Source organism: Camelus dromedarius, chromosome 22 (assembly GCF_036321535.1).
Source record: "Camelus dromedarius isolate mCamDro1 chromosome 22, mCamDro1.pat, whole genome shotgun sequence".
Lineage (NCBI taxonomy): Eukaryota > Metazoa > Chordata > Mammalia > Artiodactyla > Camelidae > Camelus > Camelus dromedarius.
Window position 1 is genome coordinate 4,566,818 of NC_087457.1, and position 12,584 is coordinate 4,579,401.

A 12,584-nucleotide genomic window follows, 5' to 3' on the forward strand; every position below is an offset into this window, starting at 1 on the left:
GGTGGCCCAATTAAAAGCTATGTGGCTAGGGCACGGGGACAGGTGCAGGAGCTGGTTCCGGGGCCAGGCCCCTCCCCAAGTCTGCTCCCCTCTCCACCGAAGCCAAGCTGCCAAGCACTCAGGCTCCGTGATCTGATGTCCTTCTCTTCTACTCTACTCCAAACCCTTTTCCTTTTCCTTTTTTCCCTAATTATCCCCAGCTGGAGTGATTTATCAATCGCAGTATCTAAAAAATTTCCTGCAGCCGAAAATGAGGTCTCCAGATATCAATGCCCATATGCTGGCTCCTGAAGAGAGCCGCTGGCTAGGGGGACCCTCACCAACACTCACGGGGCATCAGACATGTTCCAGGGTCGGCCACCCCCAACAAGAGTTTGCTGTGACCCCCTATGCCCGCACAGCATCCCTACTCACAAAAATATAGTTGGCCCACTTATCGGTTATTAAGAAGCAAAAATACAAAATTGCTCATGTTTCTTACTAAAATTATCTATGAAGTGGAAAAGGGAATTGTAATAGAAAAGAACAATTTTGACCCCATGTTAGGTCTGTTCCTTTGGCTTTAACCCTGTGCCCTGTTTTCTAGGCTCAGACTTGCTATCTCTGCAACATTTGTAAAAGAAAGTTGCCTTTAGACTGAAATATCTAGGACAGCCTCTACTCCTGGCCGTGATCTTGAAGGATGCTAACTAATCTGCACTTATGTAGAGATGGCAAGTTGCAAAATAGAGAATAACTTTGTTTTATTTTTGGAGGTTTTACAGGGGCAACATGATTTGATCCACATGGACAGCTGCAAGAACAGCGGATTCAAAGGACAAGCAATTCATACAACAAGAAGTTTCCAACAACCAACTGCAGCCCCACCCCTTTTTAGTATAAAAGGAGACACAATTCTGACTTGGGGAAAATGGTTCTCCAGGACATCAGTCTGCCATCTTTTGGGTCTGCCAGCTTTGCAAATAAAGTCACTATTCCTTGCTCCAACACCTCATCTCCCAGTTTATTGGCCTGTCATTTGGTGAGCAGAATGAGTTTGGACTCGGTAACAAAATGACTGCATTGGAGGTAGTATGTCTCCACTCTTTCCTCGTTTCCAATATGTAACATGCACATTATTTATGATCTAGTGCAAATAATTCATCAAAGACAACCACAAAATGAAACTATGCTCACCCAGCTATCAACACTGAAGTCAAAACCTGTCAATTTTATATGCTGTTTAAGAACACAATGGAAAAACCTAACATAGAGATTCGATTCCACGGAAATATAATTATTTCTACTCCTTCAAAACTTTTTCTTTTCTATTCTATTTTATTTTGTTTTGCTTATTGAAAAGAAAATAAAAGTCAAATCATTTTATTTCACGTATTTTTGTTATAGCTACATACTTTACTACAAAAAGACTTAAATTGCAATAAAAAATTGTTCATATATTAGTATAAAGCTATATACACAATCAATGGGGATTAGGAAAGGAATGGACATTTACTAAAAATCCACTGCAATCCAGTCTTTTACAAGCATATCATGGAATATAAGCTCTATTATCCAGGGAGCCTCACCCACATTCTCACTACTGAGTCCCTTAGTAATCAACCACTAAGTCACCAGCATAGAACCATGTGATCAGCATTTTAGGAATAAATGAGGGAATTAGCTCATTCAATTCTAAAACAAAAACCCTAAAATAAATACTGAACTTATTTACAGATAAAGAAAATTTGTCCCCAAAAACGTAAAGTTTCTTCCTCAAGGTCACAAAGCTAATAACTGGTAAACGCAAGATTTGAACTAATCTGCCTGATTCTAAAAACTAAGGTGGAAATCCCATTCGACTGGGGAGTGTCCAGCTGCACAGCCTATCACCCTATCTTTGTTCAGAGCTGGCCTTAGACAGCCTGAGACAGCACCCCATTCCTGTGGAACTCGAGGGCAAATGATAACAATAAGGATTTTATATCCAGCAGTTTCTTAGGTCTCATGTATATAAAGTGTCAGCAGGACAGCAGAAAGTCTCTGGGAAACATGAGTGGGTCCAGACCTTTTTGCTGATTAGAAACTCAATCTATCAGGATAGAGTGACCTTCCCATGAGAGGCCACATGGACATAAACTAAAGGCAGCTGAACAATGGAAACTAGCAAGACCCCGGAACTCAAGCAAGGGTCCCTGCCATCCCCCACCCAGTTGCCTCTTCATCCGCGTGGACATGAAGACAGAAGACCCGGGTTCTTGTCCAAGTTACACTATCATGGATTCTCACCCATAAAAAGGTACGACTCTATGCTGTCGTAAGTTCTTTCCAACTCAAATACGATGACACCAATATCTCAGCAGAATATCTATGTCTCCACTTCCCCTCTTCTAATAGGAGTCTATTTCTGTGGACAAAAAGCAGAAATCCAATTTAAAAAACCATGCAAGAAGCCAGGCGAATTTCTGCTTAAGAGACATTGCTCTCACGCTCAGGGAATGAAAACTCAGAAAAAGTGGTCCTTCTCCCTCAGCAAATGGGAGGTAGCCTGATTTTGTGTGTGTGTGTGTGTGTGTGTGTGTGTGTAAATCAAATATAATCATATCTGGGACGTGTACAGATTATTTTTAATTTCACTGTAATTTCATGGGGATGAGCCAACATTTAAAGTAATTTGAATGTAGTGTTCTGAGACAGACTCAGTCTCTTTTGGTGGAGGAGGTGAAAGGGGAGAGTAAAGGAGGAAAGAGGTAAATGAAGCAAAGAAGTAAGAATACTGCTAGGGAAAGGCAAGACGTTAATTTTGTTCCTCATTGCATCACATACAAATTAGGGACTGGCTTTCCCCCGATGTCTTATCGAGCACTGAGTTGCAGACGAAGAGGCGACAGCCCATTTCTCACTGAGATTGTGACTGTACGTGGCATCTTATAGACACAAATCATTTACCCTGAGCAAACACTCTAGCAGCAGGCTGTAATTCTCCTGTTTTGAGAGACAAGAAAACAGGAGTTCAAAGCGGGTAGATAACTTGACAAAAGTCAGAGGACCAGTAAACAAGAGAGGATGAATTCAAACTCAGATCTGAATGCAGAGTCTCATCTTCCCACTCCCAGGGCTGGAAAATCCTTAACACACAGGCCCCCAGCTCCCCTGCAGTGTTCCTGGCACCAAGCATTTCCCATGGTAATGGTCTCCAGTTCTCACAGACACAGCGCTCTGTGCAGCCAATGACCTTGATCAGACCTTGATCATCTACCTGCCACGCCCACCAGGCTTCACCATACAGGCAGGAAAGCTGGCTTTCAAGTGCATACAAAGCCACCCTTGGTCTAACCTGGGCTCTTCTGTGGCTTCTCCAGCCTAAAGGCACCCATGAAAGTGCTCACAGTTTGTTCGTGAGCCACACTTCCTCTCTCCATCTGTGTCCCCACCTATACTACTTAGCTATGAACATTTTGAGAATCTTGGAAACAAATTTTAAAAAACAGAAAAGAAAGGATTCTGGAACAAGTACTTAATACTTACAATTTTAAATGACAAGTTACAAAGTGAGTATTGACAAACCGAATCTTCCTTTCTAAATGTCAGTTTTAAGCATTTAAAAATATAATAGCAAAAAATTCTCACTTAAAAAATTAACAAAAACATAAACAATAATCTGGAATAAATTCAAAAATAATGCCCATATTCTAAATGGAGAAACTTCAGGACTGTACTGAGGGTTAAAGTAAGAGGTATGAATGTAGAGACATAAACATATTGCATGGAGAAAAGCAGTTTTGTTAAGATGTATGTTCTCCTAAGAATAATTCAAAACTTACTAAAAAATCCCATGAAAATTCCAATCTGATTTTTTTTAACTTGAACAAAATATTTTGGAATTCTTCAGGAATAATAAAGTCATAATACTTGACAAGAAAATTTGGGATGGAAGAAAAGAATCAAAAAAAATCAGACTGCCAGTTATTAAATAAATTTTTACAACATGTAAGATATGGTGCTGGAGTAAGGAAAGGAGATTGACAGAAGGGAACCATGAGCTCAAAAAAGACTCTAGTGTATGTAAGTATCTTGTACAGGTGGGATTTCAAATCAAAGAGAAAATTATGAATTCGATAATTGTCCTGGGACAGAGAATCACCTGGAAAGAATAAATTCCATTCCTGTCATAATGACCACAAGATAAATTGCAGATAGCGATGTAAATATTAAAAAGTACTAGTAACAGCAAATACAACTCTTTGCTCTTATTAACTCAACTTCTCCTCACTATAACATGTACTATTATAATCTCCATCTTAGAGATTAAATAAACCTACAGAAGAGATTTATTCCATTATAAGAGAGTATTTCTAAGAATAATGTCAATGATAAAACCCATAAGGAAGACATTTACTATCCTAAGAATAGTTTGAGCCACAACAAAAATCAAAAAAATTCCTGAACAACATGAAAGGAAAGAAATGACAAGAAAAAGCTCTGTGATACATGTTGATGAATTCACGAAGTTAATTTTCATAACATACAAAAAGCTGTCACAAAGCAACTAGAAGCTCCCTCACTTAAATGTGGGCAAAGGACAAAAGGAATCATTCATTTTAAAAAAGTCAAATGGCTAATGAGTGAAAAATGCTCAAAACTTCACTGGTCATCAAATGCAAACAAAAACAATGAAAAAGCACTTTTGCTTATCATATTGGCAAATATTTTTAAGATATACTAGCTAGTGTCCATCTGTGGGAGAACAAATCATGAGCGACTTTTTCAGAGGATGACATATCAATGGATTTGTAAGCTCTGAAAAACGTACATACACACTGACTCAACTCCACTTCTAGGAATCGTTTCCTTTAGGAAAAAAAATCAGTACAAAAAGATGTACCCATCAGGGCATTTACACAGCACTGTTTACAAAGGTGGGAAGAAAAACTGAAGTGAAATCATATCCAGCGATAGAGAATTGGTTACATAAGTAATTGTGCATTTTTTCATTCCCCAATGGAGAAGGAATTTCTAGTCACTTGAAAGGAGTCTGTGGTGAATGTAAATGTCACATACAGGGACTAAATTTCCAGAAGCCTTAACTAAAGAAATACACATACAAGATCACAGGAATGTCTGTACAAGAAGGATGCAAGTCAAACATTCTTTCTGGCAGTGGAAAATGGAGAAAACTTAACTGTCCACCATCAAGACAATGATGCGGTAAATCAAGGCGAGCTGCGGGTACTGAGGGAGCCGGCGTTTCGCCGTGGTCCAGGGCCTTGTCCACAGCACTCTCCCACCAAATGTGTCCGTGGACAAGAGACGACACCCGCACATCAGGAGACCCCTCCAATCTATCTGAAAGGGCCGGGTGAGTCTGGAGTGGGAGAACGTCCATGATATACCCCTGAGTGAATAAATCGAGCTGCAGAAAAACATATAGTATGGTCTCATTTTTAAATAAAGCATATATACACACACCTATACATTGATTTCTCATATGTGTATATATATGTATCTCATAGGCCTAAAGGTCATGAAATATATATACCAAATTTTCAACAGCTTTTACTCTCAGGAAATAATGGGAAGGGAGTTAGGGGCCTTCCTGTACCACCAAAGTTCTCTTTTCAGTATTTCAGTTAAGTATACTTGGAATTTAAAAGTTTATTTAAGTCCGAAGTAAAATGGACCATGCCTCCATAAGACAGAATGCTACACTGGTCTTTAAAAATCATGCCAGGGGAGATAGAATATTGTAGAAAAACATGTAATAAGCCGAATGGAAAATGGAGGTCTCCGAACAGTAAACAGGGACAGAGTGCTCACTCGTTTTTATGACAGAGAAGATACACACTAACGAAAAGAACAGAAAATAAATGTTAAATTGTTAATTATTATCTCTGAGTAGTGGGACCAGGATAGAATCTTTTGCCCCTTTTTTCAGACAGATTATATTAAATGCACATTATTTTTCATCTGAAAAAAGCATTTTTAGACGTGTAGTACCACGCAGTGGGGAATAATACATGAATACTTACAGAAACAAGTAACTAGGAGACACCGCAGCAGCGCCACACAATGTAGAACGGGCAATCCTGATTAACACCGCTCAGTTACATAAGGATCCACAAAGTGCGAGCACCTGCTATAACAGGGCGTGGTCCTCTTCTATTTGTCAGTTGTGTCTTCAGGGCTGAGGCAGTTCTGAGCACGGCCAGTGTCAGTTCCGGTGTCTGGATGGATGCTACTGGAGGTGAGGGCACCTGCAAGCAGAAAGGAAGAACAGAAACAATCCTCTGCCTTTTCTGTCTTGTTTCTTTGTTACTTTAAAAGACAGGCATAAATAAGATAAACTGTATCTCCCCTACTGAAATTTCAGTAATGAAACCGTGTTTAAAGGCTTCAGAGCTTATATTCTGTCTATAACTGTCTTTTCAACAAAGCGTCATATTTGTTAAATGTTAATTGACTCAGTTAATTAACTCCCTGTTGAAACATTCAAGTAAAGAACATGAAAGGCCTTACGTAAAAGAACCACACCTGCAGTGACTAGCTCAGCTGTCTTGACGGCAATGCAGTCAGCCCCCACCATCCCGTGGCCCTGAGCTCCTGATGCTGGTAAGAGAGCACGCTGCCGCCTCAGATGGAGAGATACTGTGAAAGCATTTTTTGAACTCTACAGTACTGACAAAACATAACTGACAAATCCCAGGCTCCTTTGAAGCTGTCATTTTCGGTTTCTGGCCAACCCAAGTCAATGAGCAGAACCACCCCATTCCCGAGTCATGGGACTCACGTGGGAAGAAATTTTGTAGAAATTTCCAGGTACAGAATGTAACCATCTATATGTAGAACTCTGACAAAAGAAAAGATGAAATACTCTGATGTTGAAGACACTCAAAATATTCTCCTAAGCCTTAGTAGCTGGAAAGGCTGGGCTTCTCCTCAGCCACTTATTTATTTCACAGCCAGTGAGCATCTCCCACAAACCCTGTTAACCTGTGTCTGCTGGGAGCCTCAGGCACACTCTTGCTGTCGATCTTATAAGTCACAGGGCAGACGCGTGTCTCTCATGCCTGCCACCCTCACACAGGCTCGCCTCCTAGCCTCACTGTCTGAACTTGGCCCCATTTTCTCACCTGTTTATTTGGTATCTGTTCTTCTGTAAGCTGCCTGAAATGCTTTTTGGAACAAGTCAGAAGAATGAGTGGGTAGAGAAATGGACAGTTGGACAGGTGAGAGGTGGGCAGACAGACAGAGAGACTCCAAGAAAAGGGGAACAAAGAAAATTCCCTATGCAGAACCCTCTTCTAGTCAGGGAAGAAAACCGCCACGGAGACGTGTGAAGAGGCAGGTGGCTTCGGGCTGTTTCCTGGATTCCATGAAAAGTTCCACCAAGAGAGAGGGTAGAAATATAAATGATAAAAGAAAAAAGCATGCATGCTTGAAAAATATATCTACAATATGTAATTTCTAAAGAATAGATTCAAATCAGCAAGGCCCAATTACACAATCCTTGGGTATTTACAGAAATGAGAATCCCATCTCCAAACCACAAGGCATCCCTTCGGAGCCCTGAGATTCTACACGGGGCTGTTATAAAGCCTTCACCACAAAAGCTATGCTCTCCTGCACTTACGAGGAACGAGCAGCTGTGCTCGGGCTGCCTACGCGCATCATTTGCACCCTACAGCATCTCTATGGGGGAGGGACGCCTAGCGAGCCCCATCTCTGCAGGACAGAAAACAAGCCCGGGAGAGGCTAAGCCGACCTACCAGTTCTCCATCTCACAGGACTGGTCACTCCAGAGCAGGACTCGAACTCGGACCCACGTTTGTAATCACGGTACTACCGTGCTTTGTGTGCTTTTTGTGTGTATAATACATTTGTTTCTGGCATGAAATTATATTTAATAAATGATCGGTTGTCCTGTCTATCTCATTTGCTCACAATCAATCTTTATAGTGTTGAATTGTACTCTTTTTCCGTGGAGAAAGGAACGGAATGAGCGGGTGTTAGAATGAGGTGGGGCTCCATTCTATATCTGTTACCTCATCTCATCCAAGTCCCCAACCAGGGAGAAGGAGCAAATGTTTTCTTCATCTTTTAAAGAGAGGGCTCCACTGATGGTGACTTAACTCCAAAACCAAGTCTGGGGAAAGGGCACATTCAGCAGCCAGAGCATTATCACCTGTAGGAAGGCAAAAACAGCTCACGGGAGGGCTCAGGGGGTCACCATGATTTAATTTCAATCGATAAAACAATAATGCACTCTAAAAATACTAGCATGCAATGGATTTGCTCTTTCTTGACATCTAGCAAGTTTCCACAGCCCACATGTAAAATTATCGTGAACCAGTGAAAGGAAGTGTCTACAGACAAGAAAAATCAATGCCACAGGTAAACTGAAACCCAGGCTGGAGGAAAGGAAGAGAAAGGGCATAGTAAAGAAGTGGGGAAAGGCTGGGGGAAAAAAATCATCACACGGACCCTCAAGCATCATCCAACAAGCATATAATCATTCGAGAGAGAGAGTTACTGAGGTCCTATTCTGTGCAAGATTGTAGAGCGGGTGAAGCAAGAGCGCAGCGACCATGGTGGCAGCAAGTGGCGGGGCTCAAATACACTTCTGATCCCGGTACCTGGCACACTTGTCCTCAGTATAAATGCAAAAAAAAAAAAAAAAAAGTAAAATAACTCTTTTAACTCAAAGCATTGTTAAAAAAAAAATTAAACAAAACCTAAATACCTGGACAAACCACGCACATTGCTGGATCAGAAGACAGCGCTCTTGGAATGGCAGTGCTCCCCAGAACGATCCGTATATTCAACGTGGTCTCGATCACAATCCCTGCGGTCTCCTCTGCAGAAACTGACTAGCTGCTGCTACAATTCATATGGGAATTCGAGGGTCTCAGTAACCAAAACGTACTTGAAAAAGAAGAACAATGTGAGAGGACTTGTAATTCTCAATTTCAAACCTTTAACTGTATGTCTAGGTGAGATTAGAGGCCATTTTAAGTTATTAATATGTTTATCCGTATTTCCTAAATTCTCTACAATGAATATAACTGTTACAATAAGAAAAATTAAAAGTAAGGTATCTTTTAAAACATGCACAAGGATTCATTCATTGGGATAAAAATATTTTAAGTATAAAGAGGTAACCAAATATCTAGTGAAAAAAGACTACTTAAAAACAAGTGTGTATTTACATTTTTCATAAATTGAAAACTGAAAAGCACAAATACATCAAGTTTCTAGGGAGACCGATGCAACATATTAATAGTTATTTTCAAAAATTCTAATTGAACAATGAAAACTCAGGAAAGGGAAAATCGCGATTGACAGCCAACTGCAAACACATGGAGAGCAAAGGCCTAGAAATCACAGTTCCTTTAACTCTGATACTAACTCAATAGAAGAGGAAATTCCTCCCTGTGGGGACAGTGGAATCCCATGCATAAGACAGGATACACAGTACAAACTGCACTAGAATCTGGGGTGATTTTCTTAGAAGAATTCTAAAGTTACAACATTGCTGAAAAACTAAAAACACTGACAGACAGATTAAAACACACAGTCATATATATTATATAGAAACTTATGAAGTCTGCTCCCATGTTGCATGGAAATACAAACATATTTGTTCATTTATGGGCACTGAATATTTTATCCCAGGTAGAATATTTCAACTAAAACAAATAATCAATAATACACACCTCTTGTCAAATCTACTTGTTAAGGTACTCTGCTATGTAACCATAATGTGTCTAAGATAGATCTAAAATTAGTGAAAAATATCTTTGTATGGTTTTTTGAACTCTGCTCAAAATTCCAAGCTTAATTTTAAAATAGATCTGAGCAGTATTTCTATATTAACTTTTCCCTCGTTAAATGAACAGCACAGTCTGTTGTCAAAATACTGTCCTTACAATGATTCACGAGCACTGTATCCTAACAAAACTGCTGGACAGCAAGGCACTATGCAGACACTGTGACCAAACAAATGAAACACAAGGAAGACAGTGACCCTATTCTGGAGGGCTTACCGTCTGTGTCAACTCTGGGGTTTTTATTTGATTGGTTTGATTGGGTAGCAAAATAAAATCAATCAAGTACTTTCTTCTTTAAGCATTCTGTAAGTCTTGACTCTGTTGTTAGTGTCATGAGAAGGAAAGACTAAAGCAAGACTTCATTAGGTCAATTAGCAACAGCCATCACTGGGGAGTGAGTAATAAAGAAGTTAACTGATAGCAATGCTTCTGCCTACATGAGACCTAAAATAAACCTACACTGATCTCTTTTAGGAAAATGAGGAGATGAGGCCCCAATGAGAAAAACAAAAACTAACAAGAAATCAAAAAAGTAAAGACTTTTTCATTAACGATTCCAGGAAGGAGTGGAGCATGGTGGTGAAGAGCACAGATGCTGGGGACAAACATGAGGGTCTGAACTCCCACAGCACTGGGTAGCTTTGACACTGATAAGTCAGTGAAATTTTCTGCATCCCAGTCTCCTATCCATAGACTGGGGACAACAACAGCACCCGTCTCCTAGATCGGTCTTAATAATTAAGTTATTTTATATATAAAAGTTTAAATAAAATACCTCAGATATTAAATATTACCCCAAAAGAACAAGGAAAAAGAAAACAGAGATAAATTGGAGTTCATCAAATTTTAAAACTTTGCTTCAAAGGACACCATCCAGAAAGTGAAAAAACAACACACAGCAGAAAATTTTTTAAAATCATTTATCTGATAAGGAATTTGTATCTACCAAAAAAAAACAAAAACAAAAACAAAAACAAAAACAAAAAGAACCTCCTATAACTCAACAATAATAAGGAAACTCAATTAAAAAAATGAATAGAGGATCTGAAATACATTTTTCAAGGAAAATATACAAATGACCAATAAGCACAACGAAACGATGTTCAATATCATTAGCTGTAAGGGAAATCAAGTCTAAACCACTAGGAGAAACCGCTTCACACTCACTACAATAGGCTATAATCAAAAAAAGGTTAACAAGCACTAATGAGGACACAGAAGATGCAGAGGTCGCAGCCGTTGCTGGTGAGGATGTAACACAGCCTGACCACTTTGGAAAAACGCCTGGCAGGTCCTTAGAGAGTTGAACATTTGGTTTCTGAATAACCAGGCAATTTTGTTTCCTGGGCACACACGTAAGAGAACTGAAAACAAATGTTCACATAAAAACTCCTACAGGAATATTCACGGTGCCATTACTCATCACAGCCAAAAAGCAGAAACAACACAAATGCCTATCACGTGATGAATGGGTAAACAGAGGGGCCCAGCCATACAGAGGAATACTTTCAGCAATAGCAAAGCATAGAGTACTGACCCAGGCCACAACGTGGACAAATATTGAAAACGTTACTCAGTTTGAAAGAAGTCAGTCACAATAGATGCTTCCACTTACATGAAGTAACTCGATTTACATGAAATTTCCAGCAGAGGCAAACCCACAGAGAGAGAAAAGTGGCTCCCTGGGGCTGTGGGAGGATGGGGAAGATAGGGGTGTCTGCTAATGCGTAAGGAGCTTCCTGTTGGGGGGGATGAAAATGTTCTAAGATTGAATGGGATGCACAATTCTGGGCATAGAGTAAAAACCACTGTACATTTTAATGGGTGAATTGTTATTAAAACTGTTAAGAACGAGAGCACCTCGGGCCAGTACCTTCCCATAGTAAATGCAAATTGCTAAATTTTATTACAGGAAGAAGAAACTGCCCTCAGCATGAAAGCAGGAGTTCAGCAAATGTGAGTTAACCAAAATTGGACAAGAGCATTTCACTTGAAACAGTTGCTGAGTGTACACAAAATATTAAGGCATGACAAGGAAAATCAGTTTGACATCACGAAGAAGCATTCTGCTTCAAATGCAGATCAAGGATTCGGCAAGCCCAGCTGCTAGAAATGACCAGAGAAGAAACCTGGTTCTTTAAACAAGCACCAGAGCCAACAAGGAAATAGTGGTGAGGAAAGCAGGCGGCCGAAAATTTGGAACAGTTTGTTACAAATAATTTCTCCACTGAAAATTCAAAAATAAAATGAAAGTGATGTAATACTGTGTTGACCTCACGTGAATGGGCTTCCTCCGGTTCTCGACAGTTTTGTAACCCCGAATGAGAGACTCAGGAGAATCAGAATGGCTCCTGTGAGTCCCCAAATGACTGCCCACCAGCACGCTGACCACCATCACATCTGCCAGGGTGGAATTGCAGAGAAGAGACCAACTCCTGAAAGGCACAGGAAATATTGCCAAGGGAAAAAAAGGCTGATGTCAGTCTTGGGACAGAGGCCCTGAGAGCAGAGGCCAGAAGGCTGCAGGTGAACTGGAGTGGCCCTGGGGCAGGAAGGGACCACGGGGGAGCAGATCTCAATTCTCTTCTCTCTCTCCCTCGGGTAGGAGAGATAAAGTCTGCATCCTTCTCACCTGGAACTGTGGGTTCTGGCTGGCAGAAGTCTTACCGACATGGAATGAATGACTCAAGACTGTGGAAAAAGGAAAGAAAGCGAGAGGGAGTAGGGAGCCAACTCCAAGAGCCTCTCAAATCTCCCATATTTATTGTGTATAATTAA

General features: G+C 40.3%; 1 protein-coding gene across 3 annotated transcripts in view; it reads right to left on the minus strand.

Annotated features, from left to right (window-relative positions):
* Positions 1 to 12,584, minus strand: part of LOC135318885 (uncharacterized) — a 174,427-nt gene that overhangs the window by 135,418 nt on the left and 26,425 nt on the right. Inside the window, exons 1-6 of one of the 3 annotated variants that reach the window (XR_010377284.1) lie at positions 8,720 to 10,741; positions 8,022 to 8,161; positions 6,767 to 6,826; positions 6,511 to 6,624; positions 6,009 to 6,233; positions 2,269 to 5,392 (exon numbers count right to left, since the gene is read on the minus strand). The gene's annotated coding sequence lies outside the window, so the exon portion shown is untranslated. Of the gene's footprint in view, positions 1 to 2,268; positions 5,393 to 6,008; positions 6,234 to 6,510; positions 6,625 to 6,766; positions 6,827 to 8,021; positions 8,162 to 8,719 lie in introns of those variants that run through there. The other 2 variants (XR_010377285.1, XM_064477376.1) reach the window with 2 other exon arrangements.